Source organism: Callorhinus ursinus, unplaced genomic scaffold (genome assembly GCF_003265705.2).
Source record: "Callorhinus ursinus isolate GAN/ISIS: 27379988/994484 unplaced genomic scaffold, GSC_fseal_2.0 scaffold6, whole genome shotgun sequence".
NCBI lineage: Eukaryota > Metazoa > Chordata > Mammalia > Carnivora > Otariidae > Callorhinus > Callorhinus ursinus.
The window spans coordinates 61,008,118-61,026,722 of NW_027397068.1; the positions used below are offsets into that span (position 1 = coordinate 61,008,118).

The 18,605-nt window shown below is 35.9% G+C and overlaps 1 protein-coding gene across 3 annotated transcripts in view; it reads left to right on the forward strand.

Moving 5' to 3' along the window:
* Positions 1 to 18,605, forward strand: part of GRM1 (glutamate metabotropic receptor 1) — a 443,798-nt gene that overhangs the window by 213,531 nt on the left and 211,662 nt on the right. The gene's annotated exons all lie outside the window — the stretch shown is intronic.

Sequence of the window (18,605 nt, forward strand, 5' to 3'; positions counted from 1 at the left end):
TGTCAAATGCTTTTTGTACATCTATTGAAATGATCATATGGTTCTTATCTTTTCTCTTATTGATGTGATATATCATGTTGATTGGTTGCGAGTATTGAACAACCCTTACATCCCATGAATAAGTCCCACCTGATCATGGTGAATGATTTTTTTTTTATGTATTATTGAATTCAGTTTGCTAGTATTTTGTTGAGGACTTTTACATCTATGTTCATCAGAGATGTTGGCTTATGGTTTTCTTTTTTTGTAATATCTTTATCTGGTGTTAGTATCAGGGTAATGCTGGCCTCAGAATGAATTTGGAGGTTTTTCTTCCTCTTCTATTTTTTGGAATAATTTGAGAAGAATAGGTACTATTCTTTAAATATCTGGTAGAATTCTCCTGTGAAGCCATCTGATCCTGGACTTTTCTTTGTCGGGAATTTTTGATTGCTGATTCTTTTTTTTTTTTTTTAATTTTATTTATTTATTCATGAAAGACAGAGAGAGAGAGGCAGAGGGAGAAGCAGGCTCCCAAGGAGCAGGGAGCCCGACACGGGACTCGATCCCAGGACCCTGGGATCACGACCCGAGCCGAAGGCAGACGCTTAACCATCTGAGCCACCCAGGCGCCCTTTGATTGCTGATTCTTTGCTGGTAATCAGTCTGTTCAAATTTTCTTTTTTTCTTTTTTTTAAGATTTTATTTATTTATTTGTCAGGAAAAGAGCGAGAGCACAAGCAGGGGGAGCAGCCTCCCTGCTGAGCAAGGAGCCTGACGTGGGACTCAATCCCAGGACCCCGGGATCATGATCTGAGCCAAAGGCAGACACTTAACCAACTGAGCCACCCAGGTGTCCCTCTGTTCAAATTTTCTGTTTCTTCCTGTTTTAGTTTTATAAGTTATATGTTTCTAGGAATACATTCATTCCTTCTAGGTATTCATTCATTCCTTCTAGGTTGTCCAGTTTGTTGGCATATAGTTTTTCATAATATTTTCTTATAATTATTTGTATTTATGTGGTGTTGGTTGTTATTTCTCCTCTCTCATTTGTGATTTTATTTATTTGAATCCTTTCTCTTTTTTTCTTGATAAGTCTGGCTAGTGGTTTATCAAATTTATTGATTTTTTTCAAGGAACCTGCTCCTGGGGTCATTGATCTGTTCTATTTTTTTGTTTTTAGTTTCTCTATAATTTATTTCTGCTCTAAACTCTTTTATTTCCTTCCTTCTGGTGATTTTAGGTTTTGTTTATTATTCTTTTTCTAGTTCCTTTAGGTGTAAGGTTATGTTGTGTATTTGGAATTTTTCTTGCCTGTATTGCTATAAATTTCCCTCTTAGAACAGCTTTTGCTACATTCCAAAGGTTTTGAACCATTGTGTTTTCATTTTCATTTGTTTCCATGTATTTTATTATTATTATTTTTTTTTATTTCTGACTGATCCATTCATTGTTTGGTAGCATGTTATTTAACCTCCATGTATTTGTGATCTTTCCAGATTTTCTTCTTGTGACTGACTCCAAATTTCATAGCTCTGTGATCAGAGAAGATGCATATTATAACTTTGATCTTTTTGAATTTGTCGAGGCTTGTTTTGTAGCCTCATATGTGATCTATTTTGGAGAATGTTCCATTGCACTTGAAAAGAATGTGTATTCTGCTGTTTTAGGATGGAAGGTTCTGAATATATCTGTTAAATCCATCTGGTCCAATGTGTCATTCAAAGCCATTCCTTGTTGATTTTCTATTTAGATGATCTATCTATTGATGTAAGTAAGTTGTTAAAATCCCCTACTATTTTTGTATTATTATCAACTAATTCCTTTATGTTTGTTATTAATTGTTTTATGTATTTGGGTACCCCATGTTGGGTACATAAATATTTACAATTGTTATATCTTCTTGTTGGATTGTCTCTGTTATTATTACATAGTGTCCTTTTTTGTCTCTTGTTACAATATTTGTTTTAAAGTCTATTTTATCTGATACAACTGTTGCTACTTCAGCTTTCATTTGACATCCATTTGCATGATATATTTCTCCATCCTCCCACTTTCAATCTACATATATCTTAGGTCTAAAATGAGTCTCTTGGAAGGAGCATATAGATGGGTCTTGCTTTTTTTTTTTTATCTGTTCTGTCACACTTTTTCTTTTTATTGGATGATTTAGTCCATTTACATTCAAAATAATTATTGATAGATATGTATTTATTGCCATTTTATTAGCTGTTTTGTGGTTGTTTCTGAAGATTTTCTCTGATCCTTTCTTGTCTTTCTTTCATGGTTTGCTGGTTTTCTTTAGTGATATATTTGAATTTTTTTCTCATTATTCTTTGCATATTTATTAGTGGTTTTTGATTTGTGGTTACTATTAGGTTTGTATATAACACCTTCTGCATATAGTAGTCCATATTAAATTGGTGGTAATTTAAGTTTGAGCCCATTCTTTGTTCCTCTCCAACTCCATGTTTTAGGTATATATTGTCATATTTTACATCTTTTTATTTTGTGAGTTCCTTGACTGATTTTTTTAGAGAAATATTTATTTTTTTACTGTTTTTGTGTTTCCTTCCTTCATAGTGTCACTTTTGGTCTTTACCTTCTACTCCAAGTGTCCCCTTTAATATTTTTTGGCAAGGCTGGTTTTGTGGTCATTCATTCTTTTAGTCTTTGTTTGTAAGGGAAACTCTTATCTCTTCATCTATTCTGAATGGTAGCCTTGCTGGATAGAGTATTCTGGGATGCAGATTTTTCTCATTCCACACTTTGGATATATCATGCCATTTTCTTGTGGCTTGGAAAGTTTCTGCTAAAAAATTTGCTGATAGCCTTATGAGGTTTCCATTGTATGTGACTGTCTTTTGTCTTGCTGCTTTTAAATTTTTTCTTCATAACTATATTTTGCCATTTTTAATTATGTATATCTTGGTGTGTATCTGCTTTTGTTGATTTTGTTGGGGGTTCTCTGTGCCTCCTGGATCTTGATATCTGTTTCTTTCCCCAGATTAGGGAAGTTTTCAGCTATTATCTCTTAAAATAAATTATCTGCCCCCGTTTCTCTCTCTTCTTTTTCTGGCACTCCTATAATGTGAAAGTTATTACATTTGGTGAAGCCACTGAGTTTACTAAGTCTATTCTCAAGTATTTTCCTGTCTTTTTTTGTTTCACTATTTTATAGCAGCTTTACTGAGATATAATTTGTATGCTATAAAATTAACTGTTAAAATATAGGATTCCCTTGATTTTAGGACATTAACAGAGTTGTGCAACTATCACTACTCTCTTAATTTTGAAATATTTTTTATCAATTCAGAAAGAAAACACTCATCTAGTAGTAGTAGTACCTCCCCATTATGTCTGACTGTTTCATTTAGTATAACATTTTCAAGGTTCCTCCATATTGTAGTTTCTGTTAGTACATCATTCCTTTTCATGGCTGAATAATATTCCAAGCATGGGTATACCACATTTTGTTTATTCATTCATTCATCCAGTCACTTGTTGATGGATACTTTAGTTGATTCTACTTTTTATTATTTTACTTTTAATCTATTTATGTTTTTATGCTTAAAGTAGGTTTTTATAGACAGCATACAGTTGGATCTTGCTTCTATATTGATTCTAGCATTCTTTTTCTTTTAATTGGTTTGTTTAAACCATTGTAATTAATTGATATGATTTTATTACATTTGCCGTCTTCTTAGATGGTTTCTATTTGTTGTTATATTTGCTCTTTTCTTTTCTTTCTATTTCTCTTTGCTTTTTTTTGGGTTGACCTTTTAAATGACACATTTATCTCCACAATTGCCTTATTATTTACAGCTCTTTGAAGTATTTTTGTGTGTGTGTGCTTGTTCTCAGGTTTACAGTATTCGTCTTATTTCATAACATGCCTTCAAATAACTTTATGCCATTTCATATGTAGGGTAAAGACATAATGACAGTATACTCCCAATTCATTCTTTCCATACTTTCTGTCACTTTTGTTATACATTTATTTTTACATATTTTATTTCCATTTATTTCAGTTATTTTTGCTTTAGACAATCAGTTATATTTTTACGAAATTAAAATAATAAAAGAATTTTATGTTCATCTTCATTACTAGTTCTCTTCATTTTTATTTTTATGGATCCAAATTGCATTCTGTTATCATATTCATCTGGCTAATGAACTTTTTTTAACATCCTAGTGCAGGTCTACTGGTGATGGATTTTTTTCTTTTTCTTTTTTTTTTTCCCCAGAGAAAAGTCTTTATTTCCCTTCTATTTTTGAAAGATATTTTCACAGTAAATACTGGGTTGATTAATTTTTCTTGTCTTTTGACACTTTAATGTCATTCCTTTATCTTCTGGTTTGTATAATTTATAATGAGAAATCTTCTTAATTCTTATCTTTGTTCCTTTGTATATAATCTGTCTCTTTCTATTTGACACTGGTTTTCAGAAGTTTGAACATGAGATGTCTAGAGATTTGTATATGTGTTTTGTATTTATTCCAGTTGTAATTCTATGAGATTATTGGATTTGTGGTTTGGCATCTGTCATTAATTTTGGGAAATTCTCTTGCATAATATCTTCAAATTTCATTTGTTTCTTTCTCTTCTTCTTCTGTTATTCCAATTATGTGTATGTTAGGTCATTTGATATTTTTCATGGAAAAATTATTTTTTCTACTTGTTTGGTTAATTTTTATCCTGTATCTTCAATTTCACTATCAATTTCATTTCAACTTCCAGTCAACTAATAAGTTCTTCAAAGTCATTTTTTTTACCTCTCTTATTCTTTTTTTTCTTTTTAAGATTTATTTATTTATTTATTTGACAGAGAGAGACACAGCGAGAGAGGGAACAGAAGCAGGAGGAGTGGGAGAGGGAGAAGCAGGCTCCCCGTGGAGCAGGGAGCCCGATGCGGGGCTCGATCTCAGAACCCTGGGACCATGACCCAAGCCGAAGGCAGACGCTTAACGACTGAGCCACCCAGGCGCCCCTTATTCTGTTTTTTTTTTATTTCTAGCATTTCCATTTGATTTTTTTCTTAGTTTCATTTGTTTGTTGAAATCATCTACCTGATCACGTATATTGCCCACTTTTTTCACCAGAGCCCTTTACATATTAATCGTTATTATATTAGTTTTCCTATTTGATAGTTTCAACCTCTGTTATTTTTTGTTGAAAGCTGGAAATTTGGTGTAGGAAGTAGAAACTGAAGTGAACAGTGTTCTTTCCTGGAAATGGGTATGCATTTTGTTTTGTTTTGTTTTGTTTTGCCAGGCCTTTATTATAAGTGGTCAGTCTTATTAGGAATTGAACTGAATATAAGCTTCAAGTTCTTCTAATGCAGCATTCTCTAATGGAAACAATATAAAACACATATCTAATTTAAAGATTTTCAGCAGCTTTATTTTAAAGATTTTATTTTTTATTTTTTTATTTAAGAATGAGAGCTGAGCAAGAGAGAGAGAGCACGAGTGAGGGTAGAGGAGCAGAGGGAAGAAAAGTGGGCTCCCAAGCAGGGAGCCCTATGTAGGGCTTGGCTAGATCCCAGGACCCTGAGATCATGACCTGAGCCAAAGGGAGACACTTAACTGACTGAGCCACCTAGGCACCCCTCAGTAGCCTTATTTTGAAAAGTAAAAATAAAAGTGAATTTAATTTAATAATTATTTAATTTAACCCAATATATCCAAAATAATACCAACATGTAGTTCTAGTTACATTTAAGTGACTGCATGTGGTTTGTGACAATAATATTAGATAGCAAAACTTGAGTATTTCCTGTGTGTAGGATGGAAGTTGGTTTGTCCAAGAATTTTTCTCAATGTCTTTTCTAGCCTTACCTTTAGTTTTTCTGTTAATGCCTATGCCTTAGAGAAATTTTCTTTCCATGTTCTTGTCCTTCCCCTAGTAAGTAGTACACTGCTGTTACTTTATTAATTCAGTGCCTGGTAGTAAGCACTGGGGGGACATTCTCTGTTGTTCTGGTTCAGCATTATTTTTAGGCAGTACTTTGTCCCTGCATCTCAGGGTTGGGGCTTGCTCAATAATTCTTCTCTTCTCTCTAATGATCTGGATTCAATGTATATTTCTGCCCTTCCTCCAGAGTTAGAGAATATTATTTGTTTTTTTATTCCAGCCACATAGTGTTGTTACCTATGCCTTAAGTGTGTTGGTGTTTTCTTCATCCCTCCAGAGACTTATAGTTTTGTTCCATAGAAAAGATAAGAGAGAAGGATACAGGTAGGGCTTTGTGCCCTTCCTTCAGGGCTGCTGTTCCACTCCCCCAGGCCCTGTACTACAACAGTGACTTTCTCAAGACTCTGGTCCTACCCGCAATTATGGTAGCATCCAGTGAGGTTTGTGAAGAGTCTGACAGTCAATGCAGTTTACTGGTGTTTTTGCTTCCTAAGAGCCATATGCTGTCACAATAGCTCACATTCTACCTTTAGCAAGCTGGTAAATTTTAGTAGAATTACCCTCACTAACTTATATAACTTTGGGTATCCAACATCTGCCTCAGGTAATCAAGAGCTAGTGTGCTGTTTCTCCTTGGAAACATTTGTTTTTTCCTTAGACTTAAGGTTATTTGCTTGCTTTGTGACTCTGTTATCTTATAGATTTAAGAAACATTGTGATTTTGCAGATTTTTCTATTTTCTTAATGTAAGGGGGAAGTGACACTGTTTTCAGCTTTCTGCATCCCAAGCAGAAGCCTGGAACTGCTGATGCTTATTTTTGAGAAATATAACCCTATTCCTTTGGAATCACCAGTGTACCTCACTGGAAGTTACTGATATTCAGAGAGTAAAGTCTAACTCTTACAATAAAACTTTAAGTCATACTTCTTTATGCTTCAGTCTATATTGAGAAACAATATATTTTAGTTTGTTTTCCACATGTAAAGTATAATAACTTAAATATACTTTTTAGTACCACACTCCCCCCCCCTTCAGAGAGGCTGATATCTCAAATAAAGGGAGGACTGCCCCTCTTTTCACTTCCTGGCATGTACAGATCAATGACACAGACATTCCTTTGTGAGTAGAATAATGGGGGTTGATTGCTGTCATGGTGAGCAAGCAAATGAGACTGGGCAGTGGCAATCTCTATATCCTCTCAGGCATGTGAAGCCACACTCTGTGATAGGGTGATATAAAATTGGATGTCCAGAGTTGATGAATTTACATTGTTTTACAGGGGAACAGGCTCAGACCATGTATTAAAGATTTATTTAGCCAGTTACACTGGGCACTAAACATATGTTCAAAAAACATTTGGAATAAATTATTTCTAATCTGACATTTTTACTTCTAGGTATGGATTGTTGCAATGACCTCAGCTTACAAATCACAGCTACTAACTAATGGACACTATGAGCCTGTGGCTTTATTGACACCCACCATTTTTTGTGTTTCATTTTGTGTTTTTTTGCTGAAGCTTGCTGTGACAAGTTAGAGCCCATCTGTCTGCTCAGGAACAAGCAAAATGACAAACATAACATAGGAAACATTGTTCAGATATCCAAGATTGTTTTCTATCATTTGGTTTTACTAATATGCAAACATTTAGAACTGATAAATAAATGAAATATGGGGAGGACCTTGAAATTGGGATCATCTGCATGATGGCAACAATATTTTTACGTGATCATTTGTTTGTATTTACATTTGTTATGCATCTTATATTTAAGTCACTACCTCTCCAAAAGGTTCCAATGCTGTGAAATAAATTAGCTGTCATATTTTATACCCGTAGGGAAGCAAAGGTGCTGCCTCTTTCTTTAGAGCTGGATTTTTACAAGAAGATGTGGACATGTGGACCTGACTGGTGTTTTGTTTCCTGATCTAAAAAAATTTTTTAAATTTTTTTAAAATTAAAAGAATCCACCCTTCACTATATATATTTTTTCTACTACAGTTACTGAGATACTATGATAGAAAAATTTGTCTGTGGTTAGATGTTGATTTGTACCTTTTATATCCTTAATTATCACTATTAGGAAGTAGAACATTTTTTCTCTATGACTGCCCATTGCTTTTTTTGTAGTGTTACAGCTGTGCTTGGGAGGTGCTCTGTATTTTTTTTTAACTTAATTTAATTTTATTATGTTATGTTAGTCACCATACAGTACATCATTAGTTTTTGATGCTCTGTATTTTTTAAGGTAAATTTAATTGAAAGATTTAGGAATTTGATAAAATAACTTAATCAGAGGGAATATGCATCTGACACATTTTGTGCTCCTTCCCCAGCATACATCCTTGTCTCCCCCAACTTTTCACAAAATACCTTGCATGTATGTAGAGGGTTAAACAAAAAAAAATGTGCTCAATTGAATTCATGAAACCAGGTCAGCTGACTGTGGGATACTCTCCTAATGATGGCATTTGATTATGAGATTCTCCCTCAACCTTCTTACCTTTCTAAAAACTGCCTAACTTTGACTCTAAAGCATGCATGAGCTAAAATATTGTGCAGTTCTTATATAAAAGACTTATAAATACCCACCATTATTGCTGTTATTAATATTCTTTTGTTTTAAAGAGGAAAGTACTAGCTCCTCTCATTTCAGAGCAAATAACACAACTGTAAAAGCTGTTGCCAAGCAACCTACATTCACAGCTCAGATGGGCTGAATTGTTTATATTCATATGTGGATAAAATTGACCCACTCCTTCTTTGAAAAAGATACATATGTAGTCTTTGAGATATTTCTACTAAGATTTTAGGGTGTGGGTCATGACATTACTGTTCTGTAGGAGGTTCCAAAGCTAACACATCAGATGTATATATCTCTTTCACTACTCTTGCCAATTTACAGTATAGGTATCTGGTTTGGAGTGTGTTTTGCCATTAGATTGTGAGTTTTTGGAGGACAAGGATTGTTCTCCTCACACATAAAAGGATCCTATACATAGCTAGCTTTCCATAAGTGTGTGATAAGAGATGTGTTAAAAATGATCTTATACAGTGTCTGTGCTATAGACACTTTCTGCAAAAAATTGTTTTGCTAGAACTTAGGAGAAAGAAACTCTTAGATTAAAGAATCAAGCAATATTAAATTATGATAAGCCAATACTAAAGCAATAAGTTAAAAAATACTAGAATTACAACATTTTAGAATTAGAGGAAACTTTATGGGACACTTATTCCAGTGGTCTCAAACTTAGTTCTTATTTGAAGCACACAGGAGCTTATAAACTTAACTGGTCTAGGAGGAAGATTTGAATTAGAGTTTTTTTGGTTTTTTTTTTAAGTTCCCCAGTTGATTCAACTGTAGGATTGAGAACCACTAGTATAGTCCAACAGTCTCATTCTATGGTGGAGAAAATTGCCCCAGAAGAGTGAGAAGTGTGAGGTTGTAAAAAGAACACAAGCTCTGGAATCACCTGCAAACTACCAGCCAATGTGTGATTTTAGCTATCAGTTCCATTGTAAAATGGAGATAATAATATCTGTTTGTGGGACTTTTGGGGAAATTGAATGGGATGACATGTATAGTACAGCTAGAGCCATATCTGGTGGGAGCCAGGCAAAAATCGACCCTTCCCTTAACAATTTTATGGGTTGCAAACATAACATGAATAGAACCTTGATCTACTGATTGCCAGAGACTTCAGTACCATGGAAAGCAACAAGGATACCTTTAGCTCTGATGTTTTTATTGGAAAGGAGCAAGCATTAATATATCTGTCAAGCTCCCTGTAGGAAACACATGAAACATCCAGAAGGGTAAACAAAGATAACTTAATGAAGAAACTTTTTTCAAAGGTATGGTAAAGTGAAGGGAACCACCAAAGTACCATGAAGCAAGATAGGACCTGCCAGATCATGAGGCCATAGTGGTCGTTGGAACCTGGTATGGCCTGTGGCTGCAAGAAATAGGTCACCAGGAAGAAGCTGCACCCCAATTAAAGGAACAGAGCTAGTAACCAAACTGCAACCTGGCAGGAAGAGAGCTAGGAATGGATCTCTCTCTCTTGCTACTCCGATTTTCTGCTGGCGATCACATTGGCTAAGACAGAGGACAAGGAAACCCAATTGATGCAATTCATAAAGGTCAGTCTCCTAGTGTGCAGAGCAGGGGACAAAAAAAAGAAGGTTCTGACAGGGCAGCAGCACTGTGCTGGGTACTTTATGTGCATGAGGTCTTTTAAAGCTCATGTTGCCTTGGGGCTAATTCAATTGAACATAAATTGTCTGAAATTACTGACATTCTCTGTGGCACAGCTTTCAATGCCAGGAATTCACATATATCCATTCTATCTTTGTCCTGAAATAAACTTTCTCAGGCAGTAAAACCTGAGCTTCACACCTGAAACTGCGTCCACTATAGAGGAGGCAGAGCTTCCACTCTGGCAAATGGCTGGCTTTGTTGGAGTAGATTCAGCAGGGAAATCAGCATGCAAAGCCTGCTAGCCAGGGACACAGAATAACCAAATTCACTCCTGCCTCAGCAGCTGCCTGCTTTTCCTGAGCCGTCTGTTCACCTCTTTGTTTTGTAATTTATCCACAAAGAAAGAAGAACACCTGCTTCTCTTTACAAGATTGAGATGGTTTGAGGGAAAAGAGGATCGTTCTTATGGAAGGAAGATGCTATCTACTTAAATACAAAGTTGAGGTGGGAGCCATTCTATTGGCACTAATTTTAGTCAGCAAAGAGGACACCTAGAAGATACCTGACACTTTATTTCTTTTAATAAACTATTTTTGGGAATCACCTGGAGAATCAGAGGAAAATAAGCAGCCTCTGCCTTTGAGGAGTTCACGGTCTTGTGGGAGGAATCATAAATGAAACCTTTCTTAAAAGGAAATAAGATTAGATAAAGTTTTTGGTATCCTTTTAAAATTTGCTCTTATATGTATAAATCTAGTGATACCTCGCTATCTATATACTTATTTATCTACCTGTCTACTTAAATTTTGCTTATAAGCTGATCTATGTAAGTTCTTTCAGTACTTCAAAAGCATTGAATCCTGACCAGGAGTGCCTCTTGGCTCCTCTCCAACCTGACAAGGCCTTCCCTTAGATTTCCAGGGTTCTCAAACCATTCACATCCATACCTTGGTTCTTTCTACAACCCCAGCTGATTCCGCATTGGCTTGAAGTCTTGTTCTGAATAATTCATCCTAACTCAGTTTGTAATTTTTTTATGGTAAATTTCTCTGTATTAGCCCTACTTAGCATCCTCATTTTCATCGCCACCTGGCAGGGGAGAAATTTTATTCAGTAATTTTATAAAATACCTATTTTGGGGGCCTACAGACAGTAAATGTTCTGTTGCTTTTTTCTCTTTGTTTAATGCTGGAAGGTGTGACTTGTTCAGTAACTGGGCTATTAAGACCAAGAACCAGGGAAATCTTAGGCTTATGAATAAATTCTCAGCCAGATTTATGACAGTTTAAGGTAAGAAGTATCTCATAATAATATTGAGGGGGAATGAGGACCTCATAGTTAACATGACTATGAGCCAGAGGTGAAAAGGGATAGCATTCCTAGGAATAGTTTGAGCAAAGTTTCAGGTCAGGCATGGGCACAGTGTGCTCAGGGGTAGAGGAACACCACCATCCTGTCTGGGATAAAAAGTTCCTGATGAGATGGATTATGTCACCTACCATTTGTGGTGTGCCCACTGCATATCTGGAACTGTGCCAGGGCGCTTACATGCCGGGAATGACCAGCAATCCCTGTATGGATGGATGAAAGATTACTCCAAACTTTGCCATGAAAGAGAGGATAACGCAAGGGGGGGGGGGTCAATGCTCAGAGACTAAGACCCTTTGCTCTTCTTTGCTCCCACTTTTATTGGTCCTTCAGGATATCCTTATCACTGTTTCTCAAGCGCGTGATGTGTGACAAGGGGTCTTACTGAAACTGAGAGGATTTACGGGAAATATAAGATATGCTAATCTACGTGTTCTACTAAACATAGCCTAAGGGACAATGCACACATCTCTTAGATCACAGGGCGGTTGTTTGGGCTAAGAGAGCTTCAGGGAAGTTAACTCCCCACGGCATTCCTACGGCAGAGGGGTCATGTGACCCTGGCATTCCAAAGGCCCACGCCCTTCTCTGAAACCCTCTCTTGCCCTCAGGGGCCTCCGTGTTACATTTTAGCAAGCCAGGTATTATGGCTGGTTCATGCTCTACATTAACCCCAACAGTTGCGTTTACAACTTCCATTTTAGACTGAATGTTTGTGTTCCACCCTCCAAATTCTTATGTTAAAACTCTACCTCCTAGGGCACCTGCGTGGCTCAGTTGGTTAAGCATCTGCCTTTGGCTCGGGTCATGATCTTAGCATCCTGGGATCGAGCCCCTTGTTAGGCTCCCTGCTCAGTGGGGAGTTCGCTTCTCCCTCTCCCTCTGCTCCTCCCTGCCCTGCTTGTTTTCTCTTTCTCTCAAATAAATAAAATCTTAAAAAAACAAAAACAACCCTCCCCTTCCCCCAAAAACCCTACCTCCCCACAAATATAAGGGCCTTTGGAAGTTAATTAGGTAATGAGAGTGGAGGCTCCATGAATAGGATTAGTGCTCTTATAAAAGAGATACACCAGAGAGCTCCCTCACTCTCTTTCCACTTCGTGAGGATACAATGAAGAAGTGGCCATCTACAACCCAAAAGAAGGCCCTCTCTAGAACCCAACTATACTGACACCCTGATCTCAGACTTTCAGTCTCTAGAACTCTGAGAAATAAATTTCTGTTGCTTGTAAGCCACCCAGTCTATGGTATTCTGTTATGACAGCCTGAGCTAAGACAAGCTCAAATCTTCACAATACAGAAAATTGTGTTACACAGCTAGCAAGCAGTAGAGTCCTGTTAGATACTAGCTCTGTCTGCCTGTGATTTCTCCATGGCAGTATGCTGCCTTATTTTATAATATCAGATTTGTGAAGGAGGATCAGATGTCAGGGTTCCTTGAGAACCAGAAATAAAGAGTATGGGAAAGATCTAGTTGACATTAGAAGCAATTTTTATGTGCATTGTTTATAGAAGAATATTTTCTAAAATGATCATACCCCGCCTCCAAAGATTCTCAAGGCACTTAAGCATATTTCAGTTTTTTTGACTCTGCAAGTATTTTTTTTATTCAAGTATTCACCCACTATAAAGTCAGTTGCATAAAATTTTGTGCTCTGTTCAAATCCTCCTGAATCTGGTGATTATTTTTCTCTATTTATTGCCTGAGAAGTAGTAGGGATAATAAAGAGAAGGAGCGATGGCCATTTTCTACTGTGTCTTCTATCTTGCAACACTTTATTATAATGGCTGTATGTCTGAAGGTTTAATAATGTCCCTTTCCCATCTCCACCCTTTCAGAAAGAATTTTACAGCACACTAGATATGCAAGACCTTGAGTGCAATCTGAAGTATAGGAATTGCTTAATGCAGAGAAGAGAAATTCTGTAGGGCCATACTAGCATTCTTCACCTTTGGAGAATATGTATGATATGCTTATCATGTTCAGTCCTGGGAAGGTCACTTGGCCTTTAGATGTAGAACCAGAGGTAATTCAGAGGCAGTGGCAACAAGTCTTCCAGTAATCTAGATCTTGGTTAATGTAGGAGGTTTTGTTAAAAGGCATACTGAATGCCAGAAATGGATTTATACTAGTGAAATTGTTGTCTTAATTAGCACTATGAGTATTAGTAAATGGGCCTTCATTGGTGAAATAAAATGTATTCAAGATATGGCTTGGCTAAAATATTTTAGAGATACTCTAAATAGGGAATGAGAATCTAGTTATGGCTATGGTCTATAGCCTCAAGGAAGTTTCCAGATACAATTCTAAAATGGTACTCTGTCCAGCCATTGGTTGAAGATAATGTCTGTTTTCCTAATGGAAACCATAGGGAAAACAGAATCCTATCTCCGGAATGTTCCTGTGTCTGCCTTGAGTAATTCTTTCAGGCCTGGTATAATTAGAGCATCTAAAATAAGGCAGAAAACTGGAGAATCTTTTGATTTAAATAATGTAATGCATGAACTATATTGTACCTTCTACCTAGTAAACATTTATTCAATAAATATCTATGTGTTTAGCAGAAGTAGCTAATCTTTAAGTACCTCAAATCTTTAAAAACCATTGTTACAAGTCAAAGGAACCCAAGAGGTCTTAGATCAGTTGGTGACAGTTAACCTTCCTTATATTTCAATTACTTATTGGCTATGCAGGTTTTTGGGGATTCAGACCAGTAGTGATAACTTTATTATAAGTTGTAACCAACCAGTTTAGTAGTAGGACTTTTGGATCACGCTCCTTCCTAGGTTAGAGATAGCTTATATTAGCAAATTTTTATTTCTTAACAACTCTTACTAGTTTTGGTTAGTGAGTTCTCATTTATCCATTTTGGGAAATGGAAGCAGAACCAGAAATATAGCCATTAGCCATGCATTCACTAATTGTTCTTCTGTGCTGTAGCCATATCTCTGGGTAGGTATCACCTATCACTGATAATTTAGAGCAGCTAATAATTGCAAATTTGATGACTGTGCCTGTTTTGCCACTTCTATCCCCAATTTGATTTGTTTGTTTTTTCCTAATTGATAGCTGCTGCCTTTATTATGAATTATTAACAGTAAGTTTTGTTGTTTGGTAAAATGATAAATTACTTTTTTGTTCTTAATGTTAATTGCAGTTCCTTGTGTCTCATTCATGCTTTAACATTTCCTAATGGGTACAAGTAAACAAACCATTGAAAACATAAATATAGTTGTGTGGGAAGATAGTTTAAAATAAAGATCACAAATTCATTTATGTTTAGAGGCAGGAATGGTAATATAAATCTGCAAGAGTTAGGTATAAGGCAGTAAGGAAAAGAGGAACTGTGGCCCCATCAAAAAACATTTTTAATGCTTTTCTTTCTGAGCTGTTCAAATAAAACTGATCTCTGCGTGCAGTGGATTGTACAAAGCAAAGCATTAGAAATGAAATTGATGCTTTCTAAAATTCAAGGTTTTTAGAAATAAATATCTTGAAGAAATTGATATTCTCTAGCTTTAAAAATATTTGTCTTAGTTATTGTTTGTTTATACTATTACCAAAAATGATGTAAAGATAGAAATAGGTGGTTTTGAAAGCCCAGAGAATATGACCAGATTTTATACAGACTGAGACAACTATAGCAAGATCATAGAAAGTGGTTAAATATTCAAAACCTCCATCTTTCTGTCACAAATGTGTAGTGAGTGCATTCATTTTCCCAGAATACCTACATTTTATAGTCTTGAGATTAATGTTCATATGACAATTAGTCATTATAGTTAGAAGTAAAATATAATTGAAAAACCTGTAAGGAACAAAATGCTTTTCTTTTTTTTATTTTTTAAGATTTTATTTATTTATCTGAGAGAGAGAGAATGAGAGACAGAGAGCATGAGAGGGAAGAGGGTCAAAGGGAGAAGCAGACTCCCCACTGAGCAGGGAGCCCGATGTGGGGCTCGATCCCGGGACTGCAGGATCATGACCTGAGCTGAAGGCAGTCGCCCAACCAACTGAGCCACCCAGGCGCCCACAAAATGCTTTTCTAATAGCTACAAGCCAAATATATAAATCTTACAAGATAGAACCTTCTTCTTCAGCTGTCTGGTATTTATGGTCTTGGTGCCTTCAAAAGATGTGACTTGCAAATATTTATCTTAGCAATATAACAAGATGTAGTGTCCTTCTCAATGAATTGTGTTTTCATAGCTCAACTTTTCTTAATCTCCCAAAGTTCCTACGGTTAGAAACGTTTAGCTTCTGATGTTAACTTTTAATTTTAAACAAGGCTGAATTATGCTTATAATTTTTAAATTCTACAAATATTAGGGTCCACAACAACAAGAACAAATGAATAGGATAGTGTCTTTGTGCTTGGAATCTTATTCCCTAACATTCCAGGAGAAAATTCTGTTATTAGGAAATATACTCTTATCATTGGTGTATGGGCCAATTTGCCCTCAACAACTCCACAACATAGGGTTTGTACCTGCTGCTCAGGTGACTGTGCCAGAGCAGTTTGCTCTAGCTGAGAGCAGTAGCTTTGTTGACAGATTCTTTGGCTTGGAAAGGCAGTAGAATTCCTAGATAAGGCTTCTATGGAGGGGCAAGCCTCGATAGGAAGCTCACCATCCAGGTGAAGAAGATGACTCTCTGAGATAGCTTCGGAAAGTGGAGCTGATAATCTGTGGGAGTTGGTCTATGGATATACTCCTCAGCAAAGAAGAGATCAAAGGAATAATTAGGCTGAGAAACCAAGGGTTAAATATTGTTTATTAATAGCTATACCTAGAATACATTCCACAGATAGGTCCGTTTACCGTGTTCTGTCACAGCTTGCGTTTTACACCTCTTATTTCTTGATAAATGCAACATCAAAAATGCCAGAACCATATTTTTTCACTTTGTATACTCAATACATGAAACATAATAGGTATTTCATATATGTTATCCTTTGATTAAACTGGACATATTAATAAAGACTCTTGGTTACAAGTTACAGAAACCAGTTTGAACTAACTTAGGTGAAAAAGATGAATTTATAATCAGTAAAGACCACATCTAGGTATCAGAAAACTAGCTAGTATGAGGTATATAAATGTCAACAGGGTATTTTCCCATTGCTACCCCTCTGCAAAATACTTCCCTCTCCCTCTGTGGACCAGCTTCCTCTTCTTCAGCTCTCAGGGTAGAATATATGTTTGTAAATAAGCACCTACATTTACATGATATAAGGTTAGTCTTCCAGTAAGAAGAAATATCTTTCTCAGCCCCAAGTCTAAATTCTTCAAGAAGAGAGTCTCTTTTTTATGGCTTTGGATCAATTGTCCCTTTATACCTGGCAAGGGTCTTAGGCCACCTGGCTGCCTGTAGCCCAGTGATTGCATGGATGGGGGAAGCAGGTTTTAGGAAAGGGTCAATGAAACATTTCTAAAGTAGGTGTCCTATTTAGAAGAATCAGTGTTAAAGCAGCTTAAGAAATACATAAATATGTGTATATATTATATGTAATTTTGTCTACTACATACATTATATAATACTATGTACTATATATATGATCAATTATAACATTTTATTATAGAAAATACATTTTATCATATATAATAATATATAATATGCATTCTATATATATATATGTATAATGAAATCAGTGTACCTTTTAGAGACTCATCCTGCTCTTAGTAAATCTGTACAAAGAGGAAAAGAACCATATGAGAGATTTCCCTAAGAATCTTTTGTTGGATGCTGGGCCTTAAGAATTGGGAAGGAAACAGATCCTCTGTTCTGGTGAAGCACTAGCTCTCCAGACAAGACCTGTAGCTTAATAAAGATTTCCTTCTTTGCTCCCTCCCTCCCTCCTTCTCTCCCTTTTCCACCCCCTGCTTCTTATAGGGTAACCCATAGCAGTGTGGCTGCTTCCATTTCTAAAAGGACCTGTTGGTGAAAGAATGTAGGCCTCATGAATGAAAAGAGTTACAAAGATATGAGAAAAGCTACGATAGGTAAATTGGATTGGTGATAAATATAATAGAGGGAGGCATATAAAGGATTCAATGTATTTATTTAAATTGTTTTAGATATTGAAGACTTTATATGCATATTTGCTATACTACACAAGTATTTTGGTATCCCCAGAGTTTTCTACATATTTTTGACATATTTAACATTATGTTTGAGCACTTATATTGTTCTAGACACTGTTCTAAGCATTTTACTCACTATCCCTTTTAATGACATAACTTGTAAGGTAGGTTGTCAGCCTCTTGTAACAGAGAAGGAAACTGAGTCACAGAGGGGTTAAATAACTTGACCAACATCACACGTGTGTGGTGAAGCCAGGACTGAACACACTTGATTCCAGAGCTCACCTTAGTGTGCAGTCCATATAAATTTCACCTACCTTTTCTGTGCAGTTACAGTGGCATGACAAGTTATGTAGCTGATAAAGTTAAGAAACATATTACTGGAAATATTTTAGTAAGTGAGAACTATGACGTTATTATATAAAGGTGAGGAAAGGCATACCATAATTTCCTGTGCTTTTTTTGGCTCTAAGGTGACAGATGGGACTATTTTAGGAAGACAAGTGTCTTCAAGAACTTTGGGGTTTCTAACATTTTAGTTTTTAGTTCAGATGCAGTCATTTGATTAATGAAGTACTAATGTGAGTTTCCTTAATTTTCAGGCTTAAAAACAAGATCACTGGAAGAATATATGATAAGTTTAAGTAGCAACTACAGTAGGCATATATCTCTTTCCAAATAGGACCATTTAAGTATCAGAAAATTGCCTACATTAAAACTGTAAACATATGTTGTGGAACTTCTTTTACCTTCTCACAATAGGGTATCTGAAATATCAAGTCCACACCACCATCCCTTCTTTCTCCCACTCTACTTTTAATTGGCTGATGTCACTAAATCACCACTAAAGTAACTTCCAAATTAGTTTTCCAATACTCTTTGCATAGTGCTTTTCTAACCTCAGAATCCTTTTATGTTTGTCCTTGATTAATTTTATGTTCAGATGTTCACAAATGGACAGCCCTAGGGAAAGTAGATCATACACTATTCTCCTTTGAACTATTTGCGACCTAATATTCAAATATTAGGAGTGAAGGACAGGCTTGCTATATATATC